The sequence below is a fragment of the Dama dama genome, chromosome 4 (genome assembly GCF_033118175.1).
Source record: "Dama dama isolate Ldn47 chromosome 4, ASM3311817v1, whole genome shotgun sequence".
Lineage (NCBI taxonomy): Eukaryota > Metazoa > Chordata > Mammalia > Artiodactyla > Cervidae > Dama > Dama dama.
The window spans coordinates 37,340,856-37,358,716 of NC_083684.1; the positions used below are offsets into that span (position 1 = coordinate 37,340,856).

At 35.4% G+C, this 17,861-nt stretch overlaps 1 long non-coding RNA gene and 1 pseudogene across 1 annotated transcript in view; one reads left to right on the forward strand and one right to left on the reverse strand.

Moving 5' to 3' along the window:
* LOC133050511 (uncharacterized) overlaps positions 1-15,203 on the forward strand; it is a 55,603-nt gene extending 40,400 nt beyond the window's left edge. Inside the window, exons 3-4 of the long non-coding RNA XR_009691633.1 lie at positions 11,650-11,753; positions 15,109-15,203. This is a non-coding gene — a long non-coding RNA (uncharacterized LOC133050511). The remainder of the gene's footprint in view (positions 1-11,649; positions 11,754-15,108) is intronic.
* A 1,403-nt stretch (positions 15,204-16,606) lies between these two features.
* LOC133050506 (large ribosomal subunit protein uL13-like) lies at positions 16,607-17,251 on the reverse strand (annotated as a pseudogene).
* Positions 17,252-17,861: the final 610 nt, after the last annotated feature.

Sequence of the window (17,861 nt, forward strand, 5' to 3'; positions counted from 1 at the left end):
GACTCTGGTTTCTGTGTTTGAATTCCAGGTCTGCTGCTTATTATATGTGGCTTTAGGGAAGCTAATTTTCCTCTCTGAGCTTTGGTTATCAGTGATGAGATAATTCACAGTGTTGTTTGAAAATGCTAAATTATAAATACAGATGAAGCACATGTATTATGTAACCCAAAGCGGCTAATATGTCCACTTTCATTACTACCCAATCACTACAACTGCAACTGTAACTACTATTCCTGCTGCTACTTGAATAAACAGACATGCATTAAGCACCTACTGTACGCTCTGTGTCATAGTATTTCCTCAGTGACCTCATTGAGCCTTCCCCATCACTTTTTCCTTCCAGTGGTCTTACTGCAGTTTGTAATTCAGTTTCTTCATACACTTGTAAACTCCATGAGGGAAGTCACCAAAGACCTCTATCTACAACACATAAGATAATGTCTGGAACAGAGCAGACCTCAAAAAAAAAAAAAAAAACTTATGAATAAATGATTAGACTAATTGAAGTGCTAGAGAGAGTGAATATAAAACAGCCCCCCTCTCCTTGACAGTGATGCTCTATCCCACACCAGGGTTTGTTTTAGGTCCCAGCCCTAAAAGATAAATTTGACAGCTCCTGGCAGGACTTTCTACCTGTGCCTAGTAGCCCTCAGTTATTTATTACTATACTGCGTTAGTCACTAACCCCCATATCCTGATCAGATATCTTGTCAGCTCTAGGTTTACATCAATAAAATTTTCTAACATGTACTTGGAAGCTCAAAAAAAAAAAAAAAAAGTCCATTTTACTGCTGAAAAAATAAATTTCATAGTGAGGCAAAATTCTGATTTTGTAGATGATTCATTTATCCTCTGCTAAGGACAAAAAATATGATTTATTGATTTTGATTATCTAGTAAAAAAATCATGTCACCTTTTAATAAGCAACTTATTACCAGATTCCGGGGTCTTCAGTCTCATAAACAAGGATTATGGTTAAAACATATTGAAAGAAGAATTTAAATATAAAAATCAATAAAAATATGTAAAAAGTAATATGAATCAAGAGTAAAAGCAATTCATTCTGAGGCTTTATAATAACATTTATAAACTATCCTCGACCCGTTGCCTGTTTCTGAATAGGGAAGAGCAGTATTGAAAAAATTAACAAAGCAAGTGTGGTCATAAACAACTAAAAAGATAATCATAATAGCTACCATTTACTGAGTACTTATTGCATATTGAAAGCTCAGATTACTACAAAGAACAAGTTGTACTTAGCATTGAAAGCATTCCAGGCAAGAGACTTATTCTTTTACATAAATTATCATATTTAATACTCAGCAATCCTTGGAGCTTTGAGTTTTAATGCCCACAATTTAGAATGAGGAAGTGGAGACTCAGAGAGGTTAACTCATTGTGCCAAATCACAATTAATAAATGATTGAGTTTAGATCATATTTGAATTCTAAATTTGGTGATCTTTCCACTAAACTGTGCTGCCTCTTCCAAACACAGAAAAATATTAAAATAAATTCTCTCAACCATCTTGTCCACTGGTTGAGCATTAATTATTTTTTGATGAGAATTGTAGGTCTTTCTTTTTCAATGGATCATCCCCAAGGTGGTTCTCAGCTATTGCTCAGGGTAGAGTTAATAAGTGCTGGCATTTAAATTCTTGCATATTATAGCAGAGACTGTATGACTGAAAGCCAGGGCCTATTTTCTGTGAGCAATGTTTAATCAAAAGTGACCCATAATTTCAAGCTCCAGTGCCTACCCCCACTTTATTAACCAGACACTTGTTCGTTTTGGAGCCTCTTCACTCAGGTTTAAAATGCGGTGGGTGATCCTTAGAGAGGCTCTTTCTTTATCCCCTATCCTCTGGCTGCCCTTTCTAAAAGCTCAGGAAAGAAACTTGCATCCTTCAGTTTCTTAATCTTCCATACTTACGACAGATGAGTCGAAAAATATTAGGCTTGCTAGTGAGGGTTTGCTTAGAGGAAGTAAAGAGTTTGTGGTATATTTATGCACATACATGTGTGTCTGTATGTTCTGAGAAGGAGCAAGAGAGCTTTCAGTTCCATTATTATCAAAATGCAGCCTTCTTTCCCAGCTTATATCAAAGCCGCCTTCCTGTTCATCCCAGTATTCCAACAGAATTCTCTAGCATCTCAGCAAAGGGGGATACTGTAACTGACTACAATTCAACAGGGAGTATTGTCCATTAAATCACATGTGAGACAAAATGTACAGATTCTGTCCACCTCCCCTGTGACTATATATACATCAACATTTATATTTTATAAATATATATATATGTATATATAAACTAACCCTAAATCAATAAAGTGGTTCAGTTGCTCACAATATTTTCAAATTATGTGCATACCTCTAGGCATCTTCCCTCTTCTCTTCCCTTTATTCTTCCTTGTTCCCTTCCTTTCCATTTATTTGTATATGTTACTTTTTTAATGTTACAGATCTGCTTTTATTAAAGGCTTGAGAGAGTGATTTTCACCATAGAACAGGATATAAAACAACCAGAGGACTGTCTCACAATTAGAGGGAAATTGACATCCAGAATAACATGTGGAGAGACGGTTAGCTATATTTTATGGAGGAAGAATTGACAAGAGCTAAGAAGCCAGAGAAAAAGAGAAGTGCAGATAGGGAAAGAGTCAAGGAAACAGTCCAAACTGATGTAAGCTTTTTTTTTTCCCCCAATTGGGCCACTGTATGTTAAACTTTTGGGTGGATTTCTTCAATTTATGCAATCAGGAGCGAGGCCGCTTTGGCTTGCTGTAACGGAAGATACTGGCAGGAATTTGTACCTTGTGCTTCTTCTGAAAACAGCGTTTGAATTTAGAAGGCCAAAAAGTTTGAATCCTGTTATTACATAACTCTGTCACCTGTGAACCATCTTGCGAAAGAAATAAATCCCCATTGGTAAAAATGATTAGTGATGTAAATACAACGGGTTCAAAAGAGAAAAAAAAATAGGGACGATCAACCTTGTAGATTTATCAGGACCTTTGAGAGTCACCTGTGTCAAGGAAAGTGCCTTTGTTTTCCCTATACATCACTCAGCTGGGGATTTAGAAATACTGAATTAATTTGGACCCCTGTATTTGTGGAGAAGGCAATGGCACCCCACTCCAGTATTCTTGCCTGGAAAATCCCATGGATGGGGGAGCCTGGTAGGCTACAGTCCATGGGGTGGCTAAGAGTCGGACACGACTGAGTGACTTCACTTTCACTTTTCACTTTAACGCATTGGAGAAGGAAATGGCAACCTACTCCAGTGTTCTTGCCTGGAGAATCCCAGGGACGGGGGAGCCTGGTGGGCTGCCGTCTATGGGGCCGCACAGAGCTGGACACGACTGAAGCGACTTAGCAGCAGCAGCAGCAGCAGCAGCAGCATTGGGATTTGTCAGCTCAGTGCATCCATGTAGAGAAAGCTAGAAAGCCCCACTTGGGTTCATTCCATTTGTCAGTGACTCACAGCTTCCTTCAAACTCTTTAGGCATCCAGGTGTGCTGTGCTGTGCTTAGTCACTCAGTCGTGTCTGACTCTTGGGGGGTTACAAACTCCATGGTTGTAACCTGCCAGGCTCCCCTGTCCATGCAATTTTCCAAGCAAGAATACCGGAGTGGATTGCCATGCCCTCCTCCAGAGGATCAAACCCAGGTCTGCTGCATTGCAGATGGATTATATACTATCTGAGCCAATAGTAAGATGTTATTGTGATAGTGTTTAAAAGTAATCAAATATTCTTTAGATTGTTAGCCTAGGATCAATACCAGACTTAAGATATTGAATTAAATTACTCTTCTGAGGTGACCTTCCTTTAGGATTGACTCAGAAGGACTTGTGCCAGTAAATAAGATTTGGAAGTTAAAAAGTTTTTGCCTGTTTCATCCTGGTTTGATCCCAGAACTATTATTTTATTGGTTGCAGCTACAGTCCTCTTCACATTTCTTTATGTCCACAGATGCAGTCAGCCTTAATGTCTAACTCCTTCTCCAGTCTGTCCTTCTTACTCACTGTTGAGCAAGCAAATGTTTATACACACCTGTATATAATAGTGCTGATTGACAATATTAATGATAAAATACTTAATATTAAAAGATAAATAAAAGGGGAAGAAAATGTCAAAATTCAACAATAGCAGCTATTCTTAGATACATTTTGCAGTAAACTGTCCCTTTTGTTACTTTCTCAGTTCCCTTATACCACTGTTACCTTCCACAGACCTTTCATAAAAATCTCATTCTACTGAGAAGTAACATTGAAAGAACTTGGGCTCTTCCAAGTTCAATGCTGAACTCATGGTACTCATGGTGGGTTAAAGTCTTAGATTATGCAGGATATTCTAGGGATTTAGGGGCTGGTCAAGTAAAATGATAGGACTGCAAGAGATAGTAAAATGTAGCAAGCTTTATTGAGTGTTGCTTGGATACAAAAGAATGAGAAAGAAAGTCCCTTAGAGCATAAGACTATCAAGAAGCCTATGATGAGGACGCCAGGATGGGGAACCAATAATGGAACTCCTGGAGGAGAGAGAAACAGGAGATAGGATTTATATGTCAAGATGATATTGCTCAGCTGCAAGGCAAGGCATCTGTGCCAGACAGCTCTAAGGGTAGGAATGATTTGGTGTCCTCTAATTACAAGACTATCTTATTGGTGGCTAACAATTGGTGGCTGAGTGAGGGATGCAAAACAAGCAAACTCTAAATAGTTTAAAATTTGCTTATTTGGGTTGGTTTTTAAATATTTGATGTGTAAAAATTTGAGTTTTTTACCTGCAGGCTTTTGAACTAACGGATCTCAATCTGCAGTGAAGAAATAAAACAAGTAGGCTGGGACCAACACACAGAGGCCACCATTGACTTATTTACATAGCAGATTCACAAAGAATTCAGACAATCAGAGGCTGACACCTGGTTCCTAGATAAGGACAGTTGAAAATATATTCTGTTCCTTTTGTTCTTTAAACTTTAAGGGAAAGAAAGGGGTGCATAATTTGAAGAAGGCTGGGGCGAATATATCACTATTTATCAAATCTTGGTGAAATGATCCTTAACTGAATAATATTTGGGCATGATAACATATGACCCTCATGCCATTATCCATATTGAGCAATTAATAGCATATCTTACGACTGATCCCCTGAACAGGGGAATGGCAACCTATTCCAGTGTTCTTCTGTGGAACATACCATGGACAGAGGAGCCTGGAGGGCTACGGTCCATGGGGTCTCAAAGAGTCGGACACGACTGAACAACTTCCACAGTTTTCCTTGTGGAAGGTAAATTGGAATGCCATATTTCCCTAGGTTCCAAAGGACTATAGCTACTAAAAGTGTCTGGGGAGCACTAACTTGCAGTAAATACTAAACCAACTTTAACAATTTGGCCTCATTTGCTCTTTCATTCAAGTTTCTTATCACTATACATCAAACAACTTGTCTAGCAGTCTCACAAAACAACCCATGTGGATTTATTCATCGTTGTTGTGTTTTGATTTTAAACAATCTTAGAGCTAGCAATCTATCAGTGCTGTCTTGGGATGCCCTTATGTGTCTTTCTTAGTAAACTCTTACTAATTTATCAGAGTAAACTCATTTGTTACCTCCTCCCTCATAAAGTTTTCACTGACTGTCCCAGGCAAAATGAATAAATGTTCTCTCTATATTTCCATAAAACTTTACCCATGGTATTTTTATAAGAATGTTCCTGCTTCATGTTATAATCAATTTGTTACGCTTTTGATACTGTAGACTCCCCTCTTTCTATTTCTTCAAGGGCATGCCTCTCATAAAATTGAATCTCTATCATCTAGCATAGAGTCTGACACACAGAGACACTTAAGATTTGCTATATTAATGAAGTGTGTTGATTTTAGTAACACTCTAAAATGTTTATCCTAATAAAATATGACTAGTACGTTGCACTAAAGCAAAAATAATAATTATTTTTTATTTTATAAAAGGAATGCATTTAGATTAGCAAAACAGTTTAAAGCAAATCCTTGTGTCATGAATGAATTCCATAATATATAAAAAATGTGATAATATTTCAAAATGTTCTGTGGCTCACCTTTCATTCTTTGGGAAAAGTAGAACTAATTGCCTCGAAAGTTCTGTCCCACAATTCAATACAGGAGTTCCTTTTTGGATGGCAGCAATAATTCTCCATGTCATGAAAAACCAGTGTCATTGGAATTTGCCCTTGAGAGGAATCTGACAATTGTCAGAGTAATGGAAAAAGTCACTCAGGGGCATATCTGCGATCGCCTGTTACAGATGTGAGTACACCAGCTTCACCTGCACATGCTACTTCTAGAATTTCTTATAATTTACACCATCTGTTGGTCTGGATCCTTTGTTGATTTGTGCATCCTTTGGAAAGCAGAAACAGAACACCTGCCTTCACAGATGTTTCAAGATTTAACCTTTTGCCCAGATGTAAACTGATTTAAAAGAAAAATAATTGGCTAAATTCCAGGTGAATAAAAAAATGCAATCTTAAAATTTCCATCCACATAGAAGATAATCAGGGAATGGTTTATTAAAGATCTGCAGACCTAATTTCATTTTTAGGTTAGTTCTTATTACCTCGGTTCTTTTTTTGTTACATAGAATAAATTTCCAGATCAGACTTCCCCTCTCGTAATATCAAACACAGAGCCTCAGTCTTGGAGTAAAACCTTACTTGATGATGTATACACATACATGAAAAACCAAATGTTTTCATATTACCTATGAATGCAAATTATGAAGATACTGGCACTCTCCCATTCTTCTCATCTCCATTCAAATGTCACCTATTCATACAGATTGCTTTGGTGAAACGATAAAATAATCATAATCTCCAGGTAGTAAGTATCTCATGTATATCATCCATTCACACTTTGCCATGTATCACACTTTGAAATTGTGTTTGTTTTCTTGTTTTATTTTCCCTATATTCCATGAAAGTTAAGCTCTAAGAGAGGCAGACCTTTTCAATCTTGATCACATCAGTATTTTCAGTTTTGAGAAACATGCCTGACAACTGGTAGGCACTTAACAGATATTTATTCCATACGTAGAGAAACTATATAAGACTCAAAGTAGTAACAAAAATGACATATCTGATTTACATTCATTCTTCTCTGAAGAATCTCTGTCCAAATTAAATGGAATATGACCTGCATAAGCAATTTTAGATTTCCAGTAGCCCCATCAAAAAATGAAAAACAGGTGAAATTAATGTTAATGATATTTTTTTCTAGCCCAATAGATTAAAAATATTAACACTTTAACATGTAATCAGTGTAAAATGATGTAGACATATTAAATATTTTTGTACCAAGTTACAAAAAATGGTGTGTATACTTTGTAATCATACCACATCTCAACTCAGATGAGACATGTGCAAAATGCTTTATAACCACGTATGTGGCTAATGGCCACTGTATTGGACAAAATGGATCTAGATTAGAGTCTGTATTGGAGTTCAGTGAAAAAATAAGATGAGATAGTAGAGCTGTTGGTTACAATTTGTGAAGTCTAGAATGGCAAAGTGAATATTTGAACAGTAGACAAGTTATATTTTCAACACAAAGACTGAATTGATTGGCACTATGCTTAAGGAAAAGTAACGTCATGCATGGTGAAAAAAGGAGATGATGAGAAGAATTGAGGGTTAGTTGCCATTCAGTAAGTGAGAAATAATAAGCATTTGAATTAAGACAGTGACATAGAATGAGAAAGATGGGACAGATAAATCATACTAGGTAAATATTCTCAAGTTGGCATCTATTCAGTATAACATCACAAAATCTTTATGATTATATCTATTTTGTATCAATAAATATTTCCAGGTTTCATTTAGAATGATTTGCTGTGATAATAGCAGTTAAGAATTATGAATCTTTTCACTCATAAAAGAAGTCTTCTTGTACCTTTAAATTACAATAAACTGACAGCAAACTTGCTGAAACACAAATTGTTGAATGAAATATGAACATAATATTTAAAAAAATCACACCTCATTATATCAAACTTAGTTGGAGGCTTAAAGTGGAAGTGCTTTTTGAGACTAAATCTTTATGTTCAACAGAATATAGGAGAGACTCCATAAAAACAGTGATTTGCCACCCAAATGCTACACCTCTCATCTCTGCTCATACAGAGTCAACAAGTCCAGAAAGAGTGCCTTAGACCTTATTTCTTGTGTAAATGTATAACATTTCTGTGGGCCTATAATGTACCAGACATTGTTACCTCACATGTTACCTCACAGAGAACCTAGCTACCTACCTTCCATCTCATTCCATTTCAGTGTCAAGGGATTTAAAGTTCTTTTTTTTCAATCTATCCCTTTTTACTAAAAAAATAAAAATAAAAATTGTTACTATATGCAAAAGACAATAAGCCAGTCTATGTATAGAACATTTAATATTTGGTATTTTGTTTATTCTTTGCAACAACCTTATAATCAAAGCACCACTTTTGTTCACATTTTCCAAAGAGAAAACCATCCTGAAAGATGTTAATTAGCTTTTCTAAGTCAGAACAAATGAAGTAGAGAAGGGACAAGAACACCATTGATATGGCATTTTTAAAACAATCATATCAGATATCCTTTACATTATAAATAATCCAATTTAAGGTGACCATCTTCAGGGCAATGCCTATGAGAGTTTCAAAGAAGAGGGTGTCAGTAATGTTAAATTCTACGGAGAAGTTAAAGAAAGTCAGAACGGAGGACATCTGTTTAATTGCATTTCACAAAGAGGTCAACTTCGTAACTTCTGAAGCAGTATACTTTTTTATTGACGCATAGTTGATGTACAAAGTTAGGTTAGTTTTATGTGTACAGCAGAGTGATTCAGTTATACATATATACATATCAATTATTCTCCAGATTTTTCCCTTATAGGTTATTATGAAATATTGAGTATACATGTTTGTGCTATGCAGTAAGTCCTTCTTGGTTATCTATTTTCCATATAGCAGTTACTTCCAAACTCCTGATTTATTAAATGCTTCTTTATATGTTACTTTATATGTTGCTCTCAAGCTTCTGATTTATTCCTCCTCCACTTTCATCTTTGGTAATCATAAGTTTGTTTTCTGTGTTTGTGGGTCTATTTCTGTTTTATATATAATTTCATTTGTATCTTTTTTTTAAGTTTCCACTTTTAAGCAATATCATTTAATATTTGTCTTTCTCTGTCTGACTTACTACATTTAGTATGAAAATATCTGTGTCCATCTATGTTGCTGCAAATGGCATTATTTCATTCATTTTTATGGCTGAGCAATATTCCATTGTATGAATATACCACATCTTGGAATATGAAAGAAGGAAGATAGCCAGTCATTGCAAAGTAGATGCTGATTGAATAAAAGTTAATGTAGATGAGGCTTGCTCGATGGGAATGTCTAAAACTCCTCCATCTTTATGCAACTACTGTGATTAGACTTCTCAAGAAATTCATTGAAAATATTGGTGATAATATAAATTGTTTTAATTATTATCCAATTAAAGCCTGATCTACTGGATAGCTGTAGATAGTCAGAGTCAGTGGTGACTTAAGAAGCATTTAATATAGCACTTCTATTGAAAACCTTGCATTTTCTGTGGTATCTAGGAAGAGCATGGAATTTGGTATCCTGGGTTTAAATGATCATCCACTATCTTTTTATTTATTTTAATTGTTAAATGGATGAAAAATATTTTAATTGTTAAAATTAATATAATGCAACTTTTGGTGCTGCTCTGAGGTTGGAAAAGAAGCACGACATATATATGTGTATATATAAATAATAAGATATATTTTATATAATATATAGTGATTCGTTGATATAGTATCTACTTTCCCTTTCCTTTTCCATTAAAAAAAATCTAATAATAGCCCATCCACTTATAAAACAACTCTATGGAAGGCAGCTGCTCATCACTATACCACCAGCTCTTTGTTTTTCAGACATCATAGTTGTTCATGCCTAACTCAGATTTCCTAAAAATACTTTTGGAAAAAAATTCTTATACGAGAGAAACAGTTATTCAATAACTTATATCCATTGAAATATGTCATTTTGCAAAAGCAAGGAGTCTCAGTAGCACCAAAGAAATTTTTTAAAGTTGAATATTTTATGGCTCCCATTAACCCCCAAATCAAAGTCTTTTCTATCCCGAACTATTCAGAGTAATTTATATTGTTTATTCAGCAGATGCTTTTAATTTCAGAATCAGTTTTCTACTAATTATTTCTTACTGACTATTTTTAGTGTTTTGGGATTATCATCTCCTTCACTGGAAATACTAGGCTAATTAAAGCAAAAAAAAATTTATTGTGTACATACATGTTGAGTAAAATATAGTCCTCTGAATAATACTAGACATTAATATTTACTTCATATTGATATAAACTGATGAATTTATGTAAATTAGAAAATATCATTTATATAATAAGAATATAATCAAACATCTACTCACATATTGAGGTTTTATTTATTAGTTACTGTATTTTGCAGGTCCTTCATCATATCACCACCCAAACATGAGGGTTTTGTATCATTGTGCCATCATTTACTGGTTTACTAAACCTCCTTTAGCCCCAGTTACTTCATGTGCACAAAGTGTTAATTGTGATAGCCACCTCACAGCCTTATTGTGAGATTCAAAAGGGTCCACGCACAACTTCTTAGAATTTTAATTTACCACATAATCATAAACATTAGCTGCTATTATTTAATAGCTTTCAGAATTCTATAGCATAAATATATTTGATGCGTAGTTAGGAGATACAAAACAAAAATTAGGAGCTATGGAAAAAGAAAAGGCAGTTATTATGAATATAGCAGATCTTGTTGCCAGTTTTATGTGGCTGAAGTTATGCATTCTAATTTTTTTCTGCAAGTCTAAATAAAATTGACATTTAGAAAAGTCACAGTGACTTGACTCATTGATTTAGATCAACTCCAAATAAGTTTTTTTTATTGGCAGAGACATTTTAGCTATTAGTAAGTTTGACTCTTAAAAGGCCGTGTCTCCATGGGTGAAGATTTACTTATATAAGGAACTCATATAGGGATCAAATAGAAGCCATTATGTGCAACAAAGACAGAAAAATGAATAAATGTAGGTACTGCTGCTGCTGCTAAGTCGCTTCAGTCATGTCTGACTCTGTGCGACCCCATAGACAGCTGCCCACCAGGCTTCCCCGTCCCTGGGATTCTCCAGGCAAGAACACTGGAGTGATTCCTATTATAATTACATAGCCAAAGCTAATTTGTGTGTATTTATGCAAAATGATCAGAGATATTATCACATACTGAATGGATGAGCGTGTGGTTAGTGACACTTGTGAAATTCAGAACACTAATCATAAGTATTAGCAAGACAGTCATATGGAAATTAGTTAGCCTTTGCACTATAATACATTATGAATTAACACATTATTCTTGCCTTGCAGTCAACTTATTTCCCAAATCTATATAAAATTATTTCATTAAACAATTTAAGCAACCACAACCCTTAGATAAAGTTGTGGGGATTGTCTGGAAGTAAGCCAATGTCAAGATTACGAGGTAACAGTTTCATTATGCTCTTTATCATTATCTGTGTGTTTTCCTAACGAGTTTATACTGATTTATATTCACTTTCCTAGGTGGCACTTATATTACTCAGCCGTTAAAAAGAATTCATTTGAACCAGTCCTAATGAGATGGATGAAACTGGAGCCCCTTATACAGAGTGAAGTAAGCCAGAAAGGTAAAGGACATTACAGCATACTAACACATATATATGGAATTTAGAAAGATGGTAACGATAACCCTATATGCAAAACAGAAAAAGAGGCACAGAAATACAGAACAGACTTTTGAACTCTGTGGGAGAATGTGAGGGTGGGATATTTCAAAAGAACAGCATGTATACTATCTATGGTGAAACAGATCACCAGCCCAGGTGGGATGCATGAGACAAGTGCTCGGACCTGGTGCACTGGGAAGACCCAGAGGAATCGGGTGGAGAGGGAGGTGGGAGGGGGGATCGGGATGGGGAATACGTGTAAATCTATGGCTGATTCATATCAATGTATGACAAAAAAAAAATAATAATAAATAAAAAAAAAGAAAGAAAAAAAAATAAATAAAAATAAATGAACTTATGTAACAGAAAAAAAAAAAAAAAAAGAACCCGCATGCCTGCTGATGAAACGCATGTTTCATCTAAGAAATGCAGGTTCGATCCCTGGGTGGGGAAGATCCCCTGGAGGAGGGCATGGCAACCCACTCCACTCCACTTGCCTGGAAAATCCCATGGACAGAGGAACCTGGTAGGCTGCAGTCCAGGGGGTCACAAAGAGTCAGACATGACTGAAGTGACTTAGCATGCACGCATACTCAGTTTATGTACAAATAGAGAAAAAGACTAAAAAAACTGTGTATCCTGTGATTTATAAGGCTTTTAGTCTGCCCTGGCATGGATACATATCCTTAATTCTTTAAGAGTGGTGAAGAGTGCAAGAGAAATTTTAAAAGTTGTGTTTTAATTACTCTTCTCTAGCACAAAAGGAGTATTTTCTTAATCCAAGTCCTGAAAACTCATAAATATTATACATCTCTACATTTTTCCTTTTTTCCTTTTTTATTGAAGTACAGTTGACATACAATATTATATGTTTCAGCTGTATTACATGGTGATTCAACATTTATATACATTACAAATTTACCACCATGGTAATTCTAGTAACCATCTGTCATCATATAAAGTTGTGACAATATTATTTATTTTCTATGCTGTACATTATATCCCCAAGACTTATGTTATAACTTGAAACTTGTACCTTGATCTTAATCCCCTTCATCTATTTTACCCAACCTTATTGTATCTCTGTAACTATGAGTCTGTTTTTGTTTTGCTTTGTTTTTTTGTTTTTTAGACTTTGCATGTAAAGTGAAATCATGAAGCCTTTGTCTTTTTTGTCTAATTTCACCTAGCATAATACCAATCCCATAATACTAGGTCCATCCATCTTGTTACAGTTGGCAAGCTTTCACTCTTTTATATGGTTGAGTAACATGCCATTATAAATATACCACATCTTCTTTATCAATTCATCTATTGATGGACACTTAGGTTGTTTTATTATAATATCTTGGCTATTGTGAATGATGCTGTGATAACATAGGGCTGTATATATCTTTTCAGGTTATTGTTTTTGTTTTCTTTGGGAAAATATCCATAACTGAAATTTCTGGACCATATGATCGTACCATTATTAATTATTTGCACACCTCCCTACTCTTTTCCATAGCGGCTGCGCTGCTGTGTGCTGTGCCTCCTTCTTAGGGTTTGTCACACAGGGCGTGTGGGTCTGACTAGAGCACATCTCCACCTCTCCTATTCATCTCAATGTCGTTCTTATTCATATATCCTTCGTTCTAGGAAATGTGTTCTGCTAATCTTCAGGTCACTCTCAAGAGACAGCTGTTCTATATGGAGTTGTCATTTTGGTGTGTCCACTGAAGGAGATAAACTTGGTCTTTCTGCTCTACTATCTTGAGCTAGACTCCATATCTCTTCATTTTAAAGTTCTTTGAAAATGGCTTTATTCATTCTGCAATAAAAATGATAAGGTATAATGTCTCTTTCCCCTCTCTCTTTAGCTTTTTTAAAAAATTAACAATAGCTATTTCTCACTGGAATAATTTTTGTTTGGCAATAAATTTAAAGACATTTCCAAAGTCAGGAAAAAAATGTGGGGAGTGGGGGAATACAAAGTTATAAAATGCAAGTTGTCTTGTTAAAGCATAAAATGATTGCAGCAAATACCACTCCAGGGGAGTAGTGCCTTGCCACTGATTTTTGCTAATGGAAACACCTGACTGACTCCAAGGAGAATGTTGCTTCATGATTACTAGGGCAATACCATTATTCAAAACGTTAGTAAGATTTTAACACTAAGGAAATAGTTTTATGGCCAATGATGCTAAGTTCTCTTGGGCAATGAACAACTCTTATAAGATTCAAGAGTATCAGGTAGAAGAATCTTCAGCCTTAAATTCAGGTGATGAATCTTGATTTTTTTTTTTTTTTTTTTTAAGAGCTTAAACAAGCAACTAAACTTTTCTGAGTATTTTGGGGTTTTGGAATTCTTAGTTACTCACCTAGATAACCTAATAATTATACATTCATGAAACAATTATTTATTGTTTAATTTGTTAATTCATTCAGGAAATATCTGTGTAGTAGCTTCCTTTATATTAATAAATGTATGACAGCTCTATGAAAGTTTTACTACTGACTACAAACTTTAGTTTAGCTGATTGGTCATAACATTTGTTTCAACATATTGCCATATAACTCTGCATTTTCACGCTAGTTGGATTATATACTCTAGGGCTCCTGTATGAAGACATTTTGCCCTTTGCCAAGATTATAAATGTGTATTTCATTAGAATACTGAGAGTCTGTCTAACAGGTCATATTTTTTTTTCATAGCATATTTTCATGTTACTGATTCTGTGATATTTGTTAGCACTTTAGTAAAAATTGTGTCACAGTTTCTAATGAAAGCATCTTATGTTATCTCTCTGACATACTGATATCCATTAATTTCCCAACATTTTCTCTGATATACAAAGTGTAAAGTGCTGAGCAGAGTGCTGGGCGGGGCATCGTGGTGTATCTGACATTAGCTCTCATTCTTTCATTCACCAAATAAGTACTGAGTACTTGGGTATACTTTATTCTGGCCCTGGATATATAAAGAATAAATAAGTCAAGATCTATATATTTAGAATCTTGTACTTTAAAAAGATAAGATGAAATATTAAGGCAACTATGACTAATATGAGAGATAACATTGAGTTTCTATCAAAAGGGCAGCTCAAATAGTAACAGGAATTCTTTCAAAATAAAAATCAATTGCTTCTAAAATTGATATATTTATTTGGCATCCCTCACAGACATTAGTCAAATGTTTCCTACCTAAATAATTGAATGCTTTTATATTCAAAATAAAACACAGTATTAATTTGTCTATCTAAATAGGGAACTATCCTGGAATATATACTATTGTGCACTGTTGGTTTTGCTTTTGTTTTTTTGTTTTTCCTTTTAGTTTGGATACAACCTGATATGTGGGATCTTAGTTTCTGACCAGGAATGGAACCAGTGCCCTTTGAAGTGGTAGAACAAAGTCTTAACCACTAGACCACCAGGTAAGTCCCATATCCTGGAATATCTAATAATGATATATTCTAAACTAAACTACAAATATTAGGTATCAGTTTACAAACTCAGAGAAATAGGTGTAATCACTGTCAGTTTAGGACAAATATAGCTTCTTTGCTCATTTGCTACAGTATAACAACCTCAAAATTAATTTAGGTTTCATTTTATCAGGGTTAGCACGTACTATGTAAGGACTGAAATCAAAGGGAGATTGTTATAGAGGAGATTTATAATTATTATTATTACTGTGTGCTTGGCACTGAAGAAATTTGCAAACTTATCTCCGGTGCACTCCAAGTTTATCTGCAAATTCTAGACTCTTATTTATTTTAAATACTGTATTGAAAAATAATTGCTAACATTTGTTGAAGGTTCACATGAAGGGCTCTCTTCTAGGTTTTTCTGAGGTCTGTGTTATTTAATTCTGAGGATCATCACATGAGGCATTTTTCACAGATGAGAACTCTGAGTCATAAGAAGGTTAAGCAGCCTCTGTGAACCAGAGCGTGGCTAAATTTCACAATCTGAGATATTTCTTCCCTGGTGGATGAGCCACAAGATAAGTACTTGTGGGGGAGCTACAAGTCTAAATTCTTAACCAACAGTAAGCTGTTGTGCACGTGAAAATTGATCCAACTACTTTGCAGTCAAATCAGCATATTTCACAGTCACTTCTTTTTTGCTTTCTTTGCAGACTCCACACATGGGTCTGCTTAATGTTAAGCTACGCATGGAAACCTGGTTTAATTGTAACTGAAGTGGCACTTTTTCTCCTGCTCAGTGTTACTGCTGCTGCAGGAAGAAGTAAATATCTGTGGACTAGAATGCACAATTTTTAATACTGTGTTATACTTGTATGCTTCACAGTTCTTAAGAAACTGACAGTGTTCTGATCTTTGTCTTGGTACGAGGATAGTGTGTGCAGTAGACTCTCATACAACGCAACTAGTAACAAATGAAACTTGAAGTAAAATATGTCCAAACAACCATTCCTCCTTAATTGAGCTATTAATATATTGTATATTATACCAGTCTAGTTTAAATCAAAAGTGCAACTATCAAGTATGTTATTTTTAGAGCAATTTTAAGGTAAAGGTAGCATGTAACCATAATCAATATTTCTTAGAAATTTGATTGGTAGAAAAATGGCTTCATTTGTAGAAATTATTATGTTTTTATTTATTAAAATTTGATGCCCAGTAATTTCATATTAGTGCTCAATACTGTTCTGAAGTTGGAAAAAGTACCAAATCATTGTTTGGAATCTTAATTGAGGATCTGGATACTAGAAAATTTCAAATGTATGAAAGCACAATAACAGACATTCCTTTAAATCCATTTTTTGTTTTATTTTTTTGAGGAATAAATGGTCAGTTTTATTGGGCTCAGACTAGGAAACTGTGGGTCTTAAGGACCTCTGTGAATTTGTCAGTTTTCTTCTCTATATTCTTTTCGGCCTGCTTCCATAGCCTCATAAGCTGCTTTTTCTGATGATGGATCGTGGCCTTCTCCTTTCTCTTTTCCTCTAGGGTGATTGTTACCACCTGGCACTTCCAACCAACTTCATGAGCTGGGCGGCATAGGTAGGCACACTTCTGTGTAGGCTTCAGACACAAAACCTTGAGGGCAGCAGGAACCACCATTCGCTTTTTCTTGTCATAGGGTGGCGGGATCCCAGCAAACATCTTGAGGTGGTCCAGGGCATCCTGGCCTTGCTTGGTCTCATGGAGCAGCATGTCCCCCATGGCTGGGACTCAGAAGTGGTAGGGTCCACGAGAGGGGTTGGTGTTCATTATTTGTGGAGGAATGCCAGATACTTCAACTTATTTCTGTAGAAACTGACAAAATGTTGATGCCCTCATAGCACATAAACACAGCCTTCTCACTGACCTGGAAGAACCACGACGGCCGCCGGTGGCTCAGGAGATGATCTCAGCCATCTAGCACCAGGACCTGCCCTCCTGCCATCTTTAGCAGTTTCCTAGGCTGAAACCACTTTTTTTTAAGTGATTGAAAATATTCTAAAATTTTGGTATGATAAGTTTAAGAATGTGTTCTGCATGTGACTATCTCCAGCACTATAAATTGAAATTGTGTGGGTCCAAATAAATTAACTAATATTTAAACTTCATGTATTCCTTTCTGTTTGAAAATGCCACACCTAAACTATTATCCAAAGCCAAAAAATAGAGTAATCAAATGAACTGAGAGGAATTATCTGCTTATTTAACTGTATACACATATAATTTTAATGTGTGGAAAAGCTATTTCTGAAAATGTATAGCCATTTGTATCATTTTTTTTCATTCTATGGTTACTCATAACTAGCTGAGACATTCATGAGGATTTCACTTTAGCAATTATATATCTGAGGAAATATATTCACCAGGAAAAATGTTATGTTTTTAAAAAATTATTCATACAGTAGTGCATGCGTGTTAAGTCGCTTCAGTCATCTCTGACTCTTAGCAACCCTATGGACTGTTGTCCTCCAGGCTTCTCTGTCCATGGGATCTGCAGGCAGGAATACTGAAGTGGGTTGTTATGCCCACCTCCAGGGGATCTTCCCTACCCAGGGATTTAACCCATATCTCTTATGTCTCCTGCATGGGCAAGAGGGTTATTTACCTCTAGCACCAC